Source organism: Ostrea edulis, chromosome 1 (assembly GCF_947568905.1).
Source record: "Ostrea edulis chromosome 1, xbOstEdul1.1, whole genome shotgun sequence".
Classification (NCBI taxonomy): domain Eukaryota; kingdom Metazoa; phylum Mollusca; class Bivalvia; order Ostreida; family Ostreidae; genus Ostrea; species Ostrea edulis.
The window spans coordinates 96,500,138-96,511,343 of record NC_079164.1 but is presented as its reverse complement, the minus strand read 5'-3'; positions in this window follow the sequence as shown (position 1 = coordinate 96,511,343).

Genomic DNA, 11,206 nt, shown 5'->3' with positions numbered 1-11,206 from the left:
TTTAATGCATGAGACGACATGGAGCCGAGTCGAATACTTCCTTTCACACAAAGAACACACACTGTTGAAGAAACGGATTTTAGTAATTTCTCCAATGCCTCATGTAGCTGGTGAAGGAAAGGAACACGGTAGTTATGCAACATTTCCACACCTGGCACCTCATGCCCTCCAACGGAAAAACCATCCTGTCTCGATTTAACTTGTACAAATTTCTGTCATAATCCTCATCAAGCTGGAGAATGTCATCCATGATAAATTATCTACAAAGATTACAATTTGTATAACAGATAGTGTCATTTTAATTTGATACTGACAAACCATATGCACTATATTACTCTATTTTACACCCACACACCCCTTTTTAGGCTTAGTGATTTTCTACAATAAATTCATATACATATATAAAATTATAAATAAATTGTCATTATAACTGGTATCTAAGAAACAACAAAACATACAAGTTTATAAAGACTCTCACGCAACTTTCAATCAATCAAACAACATTTTATTCAAGATACTAATTTTACACGGTTTATAATAATTTCACATCCCAAAATTGTCATACAGATGACAGTGGATAGAAATTTTACTTCATCGTATCAATTTACGCGTTTTTTATAACCTATTTACATACACGCCTTAACATTGGGGTCAACCTAACCTAAGTTTATCTATATTTAATGCATACATAAACCCATAACCAAAACCACATACTCTCTACATTCACACAAATATGTAATCCAACTAAACAAAAAGAAACTACCCTTTTCTAAAAACAGTACAGTACTGATATATGTCCCACTATTAAGGTTCTACTTTTAAGGGGATTAAATATGTCTGGGTTTCACTACCCTGCCTGTTCGTGTTTGCTGAAAGTCACCCCCAACAACTTCGTGTTCTTCTAAACTAACTCGGATTCTTCCATAATTTCAGGAATATTTGGAAGTTGAGTATCTAGCCAGGATAAGAGAGCATCTGTACCCTTGTATGGTTTTAAATGGTCTGTATGTACACTGATTACTGGGGACTGTGGGGAGTTTTTAATAGAACAGGTCATTTCTGAAATAACACCGACTAACCCCAATTTCATACCAGTTTTTGGATGATACCACCTCCATACCCAACTACCAATTTCAAAATATCTGGGTTTAAGATTTTTATCATATTCCTTTTTCTGTCGTTTTAACTGCTTTCCCCAAATGACCATGGGCTAAATCAAAAGATTTACTGAAAACTGACTGCATCCACTGTACATACTGAGCAGAACATCTAATCTGTCTTTGGTCTGGGGATAACCCTACCATTAAATCAAGAGGGCAATTTATTTCCCTACCGGGCATAAACAGATTGGGCGTACACTTAGTGCTGTGCAGATCTATAAGCCATTAAAAGGTAAGTTACATTATATAAATTCTCTTCTGCATTAATTGCAAGCATCTGAATAAGGGTACGGTTGAACCGTTCTACTAACCCACCTGACTAAGGCCTATATGATGTACGAGTTTTCTGAATATCTAAAAGGTTGCATGTAAAACTTATAAGGTACCAATTTTGATGCACCAGATGCGCATTTCGACAAATAATGTCTCTTCAGTGATGCTCAACCGAAATGTTTGAAATCCGAAATAACAATGAAGTTTTAGAGCTATTATAGCCAAAAACAGCGTGCCAAAAAAGTGGAGTCAAATTCGTCTAAGTATAAGAGCTATGCGTGAGGGAGATAATCTTTAATTTTGAAATGAATTTCTAAATTTTATAACAGCAATTAAATATACATCCGTATTTTCAAGCTAGTAATAAGTACTTAGCTACTGGGCTGTAGAGACCCTCGGGGACTATCAGTCCACCAGCAGAGGCCTTGCATGTAAGGTGAAGATAACGAACAGTGATCAATCTCATAACTCCTACAAGCAATACAAAATAGATAGTTGGGCAAACACGGACCCCTGGACACACCAGAGGTGGGATCAGGTGCCGAGGAGGAGTAAGTGTCCCCTGTTGACATGTACAACTAAACAGTTCAGACTCAAATTCCCTCCCTTGGTCAGAATGAATTTGTGCTGGGCAATCCAATTTGCTAAATACTTCACTGGCTAATTTTTCTGCTAGTCAGGGTTGGAAATACACTGAAAAAAGCAGTCAGTCACAGGGTTGGCTACTTTTAAAAGTTACCAGCTCTGCTCAAAATCTGCCAGTCCTGATAAAAAATATTCATTATTATGAATGTACTATGAATAAAGCTTAATATCAATATTTCTAACACAGGCCCCTGGGAATTTTCACCTTTTACAAAGTATTTGAAACAATATCTAAGCATAATGCCATTACCCAAAGGATGAAATTTTTAAGTTTTGCATGCTTAAAAATTAAACTATTCATCTGTATAAATCCTCTTTTATAAGCCTGCTAACAATGTCATAATCATGTAATCATTTTGAACGTTCACAAAAATTTTGAAGATTGGAAAGTGGCAACAATGGTATCCAATATTAAAACTTGAAGGGGAATTAAAAAAAAATCTGATAACATGTGATACAAATTTTTAATAAACATCAACATTTCATAGTAAGAAATATGTGTCCAGCTCCACTCTGTGAGACATGCACTGGACCATGATGATGGACTGACAAACATTTTTGTTATTACACCATTGAGATGTCCTGTATTCACCGATGCACCATCCCCAGCAAATGCAATAGTTTTCTTAAGAGTATCTTCTACAGAAACGTTTTTAAGATGCAATGCCTGTTTAATTGCATTGTAAATTCCTTCCCAAGAAAAAGCAATATGGAACACCTCTGTGAGCAAAATGAATGTACACTATCTCATTTTCAGACACTGAAATATCTGTGGACCCATCGGACATAATTGTGCAGAAGTTAACTTGAGCTAATATTTCTTCCATCTTGTCCCTTTCAACTTCAGCTATGGAAACCATGAACACCTTACAACTTTTGTGGTTCTTATAAGTACTACCGATATCAACACCTTTCTGTTCATCAAGTTCACATAACCACACATAATCTGTGATAGGTCTAGACTTTTTGGCTATGGCATGTGCATTTCGAAAGAGTTTCTCAAGTTTTAAAATAGTAGCATTGTTTAATGAATGGAGTATTTTTTTCTGTAGAGCTTTCGCCTAGTGGCTTGTTTCTAGAATCTGTAAATTCAGCAGCGTATTTGTGACCTTCTGACTTTTCATGCATTTTAAGTGCGTCATGTCTGAGGTTTGTTGAACCTACCACAAATGGTCCACTTGCATATCGCTTTAAATATTCTGTCGGATGCGCTCTTCTTAACTGCTAATGGTCCATACACCCCCCGACATAGTTTACAATACAGCTTCTCATGTGTTTCGTCACTGATCAGCCATCTAAACTCAACTTTCCATCCCGGAACAATCGTACGTCGTCTTTTGTTTTGGTCGTATGCTTTGTTTTTTTTCCTTGGAGTCAACCAAGGGACGCTTTTCTGGGGTTGACAACCCCAAAAACTTTCGCATCATCTCGCGCTCGCACGTTTGTAATAATGCCGAACGTTATTTGTACTGCGAACGCTGATTGGTTATAACATTCAGACAGGCCAATGAACGAATAGATTACAATTCCTACGTCTTACATGTACCTTATTCACAACGATACCTAATCTAACAACGAATAGCGTCTGTACATTTCTGTGAATGAGGTAAAAAAAAAAAACCAAAAAAAAAAACCTTAAAAATAGAAATTATCGGTTTAAAAATAGAATCTGGCTATTTAAATTAGAATGACCACCGGACTGTCATCAAAAGTTTTGTTCCAGTCCGCCTGAGAAACAGACCGTCTCGGGCGGGCTATAATTTCCAACCCTGCTACAGTCATTGCGGAATGATTAGGAACAGCAAAACCTTCTTTCCATTTGGTATAGTAGTCTCCAAAAGCAATAATGTACTCATTGTTTTATCAGTTATTGGCAATGGATCAACAATGTCTACTGCTACAACTTGCATAGGGCCTCTAGCTCGAAATGGCTTAAGAGGAGATTTTCCCAAACCAGGGCCAGGTTTTCCCCGAGCACACAGGTCACACCATAGCTTAATATCTTCCTTCTGTTTAAGCCAGTAAAAACGCCGTCTAATAGCTTCAATGATTCTATCTCTGCCTAAATGACCTCCAGGTCTACTACAGTGTAAATTTTTTAAAGATGACATTTCTAATTTCAATGGGTGTAGCACCTAGAGAGGTATCTCCCTTCAAATAGAGCAATTTATTTGAAACATGAAGCATTTTCCACACTATACATAAGGACTTAGCATCCTCACAGAGTGAATTAATTTCATTCCCTGAGGGTACTGTTCTCCCATCTAACTTCCACAACAAAATTTGCTTAATCCCTGGGTCTCTTAACTGCAGATCCAACATTTCCTCATTTTTCCAAACATCTAGCCAATTTGGTATTTCCCTCTCCTGTTTTCCTGAAGTGTCTAGCACTGTGGATACAGTATTTACATGGCCATCAAACACCTGAGGATTTTCACTATTTAGATTCTGTGTGTTCATATCCTTTTCAGTATTGATTTCGTCAGAGAACTGATTTCGTATACAGGACACCACAGAGTTGGCCACTTCTGCTTCATACTTACATATTTTATTGAAAATAGACATTAACGGCAAACTGACAACTCAACTGTATGATAAACGGAATGATTTCAGCTTCTCCATCGTCAATTTCCCATATTTATGTAGCAATATTCCATTATCACCTGCATATGGTGTTTATATATCTCAACTGATTCGATATGCAAGAGCTTGTTCTGCGTATAGTCAGTTTTTAAATCGAGGTAAGCTATTGACAAACAAGTTGATGGTACAGGGATTTCAAGAGTCTCGATTGAAGTCAGCATTTCGCAAATTCTATGGTCGTTATAACGATCTAGTTCGTCAATGCAACCTATCAATGGATCAAATGCTGTCTGGCGTGTTTCATACCGATTGTTAAGCCGTTCTTGGCACACTAATTTTGACTGCGGATAACTCCGTTTACCTAATCAGGAAATAGGGCTCACGGCAGGTGTGACCGGTCAACAGGGGATGCTTACTCCTCCTAGGCACCTGATCCCACCTCTGGTGTGTCCAGGGGTCCGTGTTTGCCCAACTATCTATTTTGTATTGCTTATAGGAGTTATGAGATTGATCACTGTTCGTTATCTTCACCTTGCATACACTCAATGCAATCAGGGGTTTTATATTTTCTATCTGGGATTCTGCTTAACCCATCTGCATTTCTATGTTTAGAACCTGCCCTGTATTGGGAATCAAAGTTAAAATTCTGCAGGATAGTGATCCACCTAGCATACATTCCCTTGGGATCTCCAGGATAGTGATCCACCTAGCATACATTCCCTCGGGATCTCCAGGATAGTGATCCACCTAGCATACATTCCCTCGGGATCTTTAAAAATTTCAGCCAGAGTAATAAAGGGGCATGGTCTGTTCTTAACAGAAACTTTCTGCCTGTTAGATAATGACGAAACAACCGAACAAATGAAACCACAGCTAAAAGTTCCCTTTTTGTGGTACAATAATTCTGTTGGGATTTGTTATGTGTCTTGATTGCGTAAGCAATTACTCTTTCTTCCCCACTCTGAATCTGACTTATTACAGCCCCTATACTTTCCCCACTTGCATCTGTGTCTAACACAAAAGTATCACTTTCGTTTGGGAAAGCTAAAATGGGTGCATTAATTAAGCAATCTTTCAAAATGGTAAAAGAGTCCTCGCATCTTTCATTCCACTTAAACTTTGACTTAGCACGAGTCAGACAATTAAGGGGATAAGCCTTTAGTGAAAAGTAAGGAACAAAACGCCTGTAGTACCCTATCAATCTTAAAAAACTCTTCACTTCAGATTTATTTTCAGGTCGGGGCCAATTTTTAACTGCTTCTATTTTAGAAGGGTCGCATTTAACACCCTCTTTGGAAACTACATGGCCCAGAAATTGGACTTGTTCTTGCATTTGGATGGTTTAAGTTTGCTTCTGTTAAACAACTAAAAACGCTTTCAAGGTTTGATAAAGCTGTTTCAAAATTCCAGCCAAAACAATGACGTCATCCAAACAGCATAGATAAATTATGCCAATTACGATGTCCTAACACTCTTCCCATTAGTCGCTGAAAAAACGCAGGGCCATTTGACAAACCGAAAGACAACACGTTAAATTGAAACAACCCCTTATGGGTGGCAAAGGCAGTTTTGGGTTTATCTTTAGAATGCATTTTAATTTGCCAATATCCACTGGCTAGGTCAAGAGTACTAAACCACTGAATATTTGTAAGGGTATCTAATGTGTCGTCAATACGCGGTGAGGGGTAAGCATCCTTACGAGTGACTTGATTCAATTTCCGAAAATCGACACAGAAACGTAATGACCCATCTTTCTTGGTAACCAAACAAATGTTTGAACTCCAGGGACTATCACTAGGCTCTATAATACTTTTTTGCAACATTTTGTCTACTTCTTTATCAATAACCTCTTTTTCTGTTAAGGGAAGCCTACGTATCGGAAGTTTTACAGGTTTTTCATCCCCCGTATCAATATCATGTAGCACAATATCTGTCTCACATAGAAATCCCCCTAGTTCCTTAAAAATGTCTTTAAATTGCCCTAACAATTTCCTTAATTCAGATCTTTGATGCTTATTTAAATTCTCTGAAGCGTTTTCTAACAAAGGCTGAAGATGTTCCGGACTTTCATCGGTGTCTTTCTCGGACTCACATTTAGGGGTCAAGGAACAAACGCTGTCTATGGGATATATCGTCCCTATCACGGTCTCTGGATCCAACTTAACAGGTTTATCACCCAAGTTTACTAAGGATAAATTTATCTTGTTTCACGGATTTAAAAGGTTTAGCCAGCAGAAGTTTTCTCCCCTTTAAAAATGTTGCGGGTTCTATTATGCCCATCTCAAGAAAACATGATCTATCCAGACAACACTGCACCAGTAACTCTGAATAAGGGGGTATGTTAACACTCTCGGACAACTTAACTCGGCAAATACCGGTGTCTAAGTTTGATTTTAACCACACTTTAACATTGCCTAGTTCAAGGGTTTTCTACATCTACTTTCCCCTGATTTTGGGCAAGAAATCCATACCAAGTATCCCCTGAAATGCCACAATATCTGCAACTACAACATCTTGCGTTATCTTTTTCTGCCCTACTGAAATTGGTAAAGTCACTTTACCATAAACATTAAGCTTTCTGCAATTGGCTGCCACAAGTGTTGTAACTGAGGGTTCATATTTAACATTGACAATTCCCAAAGAGTCTAAATCTTCCTTGGCTAATAACGTCTTTGAGGAACCTGTATCAATAAGCATTGAAACATGTTTTACACCTATTTGACAAATGGCACGCGAACAGTGATCTTTGTTAAAATTAGCTGTAATGTCGTCACCGATAGTGTTATTTATTTCAAATCCGCACGGCCGACTGTGTTCAGCAATGGTCGAACGGTCTAGGACTGCCTCCCCGGCCCCTGAGACAGCCCCTGTGAGTTTTCCGGACTTGGAAGTTTCAGGTGAAGTTTGCACGATACTTTGTGTTTGCTTTAGAGGACATTTACGTGCAATATGACCAACTGTCTTGCAATAGTGACATATGATTTGAGAACGCCGATCACTATTTGTGTGTGATTGAGCCTCATTAGCACGTGGTTTGAATTCATTTTGGTTAGCTCCAACAATCATGGTATCTAGGGTACGTTGTACTTCGTCACGCACTATTTTTGCTATATCTACTTTATCTACAAAGTCACGAGAATGATACGAATCTTCGTCAAACCTAACGCAGTTTACATTTGGCTTTCTCACTTCATCACATTTCCCCACAAAAGTCTCATATTCTACAGCAAGAGCTATCACTTTATCAATAGTGGAGGGATGATTGAATTGAACATGCTTAATCAATAACATGTGTTTCTAATGAACTAACACACTGTTTGGGTAAGCTTCTCAAAGAGCGACCATAGTCTGAAACGGATTCCCCAATTTGTCTACGCTTAAATGCACTTTCTCGTTCTCGAGGATTGAAACGGGTTTTCAAAGTTTCTTTCAAAACAGTAATCATCTGTAATTGTAGAACTAATCTCACTCAAAACCTGTCTAGCAGAACCTTTGAGACTCATAATCAGTTGACTGGCACACTCTTTCATAGTCCACTTTGCTACTTCGCCAAATTGAATGAAAAATTCTGAGATCTCACATCTACCGTCAAATATAGGGGATTTTATTTCTTTACGTTTATTAGTTGACAACGGACTTGTGTCAACGTAAAACCTTCTATCAAATCTATGACCCCTATCAATTTCCCTATTCCTAACTCTTCCTGCGGCTACTGACATGTCGGAAAACATATCATTTTCAAACTGCAAATTCGTAAGTCTCGGTTTTTCAATATTTGCTCTAGCTATTTCCTCTTCTAATCTAGTATATTCACTTGTTAAATTTGCAATCTGTCTCTTTCAAATCAAATCTAACACTCCTATAAGAATAAGTTGGGGTAGATGTTTCATACCCTCTACTGTACCTCAAATCCTCCAACGACATTACCACATGTAAATACTATTCAAAATACCACCACCACCACCCCAATCCAAAATCCACGAAATTTGTTTTAACGTACCTTAATCGAAGTCCAAAAGAAAAATGATTCTGAATTGTATTCTGTCTAACTAAAACAATTCACGAGCTTTTCCTGAAGTATAACAAAAGAGTATTCAGCCAGGTTCGAATCGCTGAATAGGACTCACTGTGTGAATCACGTGTCAATGACAGTCACTGCCTCACAACAATAAAAATCCTATCCTGGTCACGGCACCAAATAACGTAGCAAGTCTGGCGTTCATATAGTCTGTGCTTCGCGTTGTGTTTGTTTTATTTTATTTTATAGTGGCGATTTCGAAACGACTCAACTACACTATGATTTGAAACTTTGAAAATAAACTCAATAGAAATGAAAATAAGATTAACAACACTTTACGAATTTATTACCAGTATGAATATGACAAATACAAACTCTTAAATCCTAGAACTTAGCCTATAAACTATCAAGAAATCCCCCCAACCCAAAGGTAATAATGTAAGTTACGAGGGCAAAGTATAAGGACAAAACGGACGAACAAGACGTGATTCCAGTATAAAAAGATTGAAAGAAGTGTAGCTAGCAAGGCCAGCTGTCTCGCTTTAACGAATTGTTCGCTACATGGCTTTATACAGAGATGGGGCGATTACATTATAAATGTAATTGATTACGATTACGATTACTTTGAAAATCTATGATTACGATTACACATATTTTGAAAGTAATTGATTACAATTACGATTACTGTGAAAAGTAATCATGATTACATGCTTTTGAACAAGAAAAACAACAAATATTTACTGGTTTTATTAATAAGATACATTGTATAATACACTTTATATAGTTATGTACAGTCTTTCATAAGTATTGGTAACATGATAACTGGTAAACCATTCAGTGACACTTAAAATGTTTATAAGAAATGTTTGTTGCACTTTATGAACATAAGTCTCTGAAACTCAATATTTATAGTGAAAGGTAGATCTACTCAGATGAACTGCTTAATCTTCAAAGGATTTTTCCATAGTGATCTATGTTTGAAGTATTAGTATAAACAAATCCACAGAAAAGATGAAAGATGCTAATTAACAATAGAGCACAGTATAGTGAACTACTAATTAGGAGTGAGCTCAAACTCATTAAGTAACAATAGATCAATGAGATCAATGAGATGTACAGTAAATGATACAGGGTATACTAGTTCAGATTATTAAGTTTAATTTAAACAGATTTAGACCTTAGTTGCTATTGAATACATGCAAATACTGTAAGTATAATATCATATAGATATGGATAAATCTTATGATGGCACACATAACATACATAAGCTCTAACTGTTATCTATTAAATAATTATTTTAATATAAATATAAAGTAATCATTGTAATCATTATTGTAATCATAAATTACGATTACTTTGCCAAAGTAATTGATTACGATTACTTTGCTTTAAAAACAAATGTAATCAATTACGATTACGATTACTTAAAAAAATGTAATCGATTGTAATCAATTACGATTACTGATTACGATTACCCCATCTCTGGCTTTATATAGCAAATTAAACAATAGAAACTGTCATTAAAGTTATTGGCTAAAAGATAAAGTGCGCGTGGCCAAATACAACGGGTGAATAATTTACATCGGGATCGAAATTCAGAAGTAAAACCCAAACTACCACAGAAATAACGTGAATGTGATGGGACTCTTTCCCAATACTCAAAGACGGAAACGCAGTCGTGGACATCGTTCATATAAAGACCAAGTATAAATAATGTCACTTTTACCTTAGGTCAAAAGACAATTAGGTCCACATCATATTCGTACCAAACTTTACTCTGTTCCTTTGAGAGTTTTACATACGTTATTTGAAGAAGCCACAGCTAGTCTATACTTAGATTTTTCAACACGTGAATATAGACTGAACTCTTATGATTATGGATGTTGCCAATCACAGGCTCTTTAACACAACCACGGGTCATGGGTGATATTCCTTCCAACATAAGCAGCATTCTTCGTCATAAAAGAGTTCAGTCGTGTTATACAACTTATTTCAAGTTCAAGTCTCCACCCAGTATTTCCTACAAGTATATTTTTATTATTGCATCCAGACTTTTTAATTATAAACAAACTTTGCAGTGCCTAGATATTGACCATCTTAACAAACATTAAATACCTACGTGTTCTTCACCTTCTTTCAACTATAGTCCAGCTGGACATGTCATTACTGGTGATGTTGATATAGTTGAAACTGAGGACCTCAAATCACTTATTCTAAAAGGTCCTAAATACAGAGAACCTCGGTCTTTCAATTGGCGATAGAACTTCATCTAGATTATGAATTCTGTCGAAGATTATGCAAACTTGTGCGACTACATTTGCCAGAAGTGGTATAAATCAAATGTGGATTCTAAAAAATTCTACAGAACGTTTAGATAACTTGAAATCGCAAAGTATTTCTCAGATCAACATCAAAACTTATGACTTTTGAACACTTTACACGACCATTCCTCACGATAAATTAAAGACTAGATTCAACAAAACTGGAAAACGGAAATACTCATATGTAGTGATCAGTCATCCAAAAA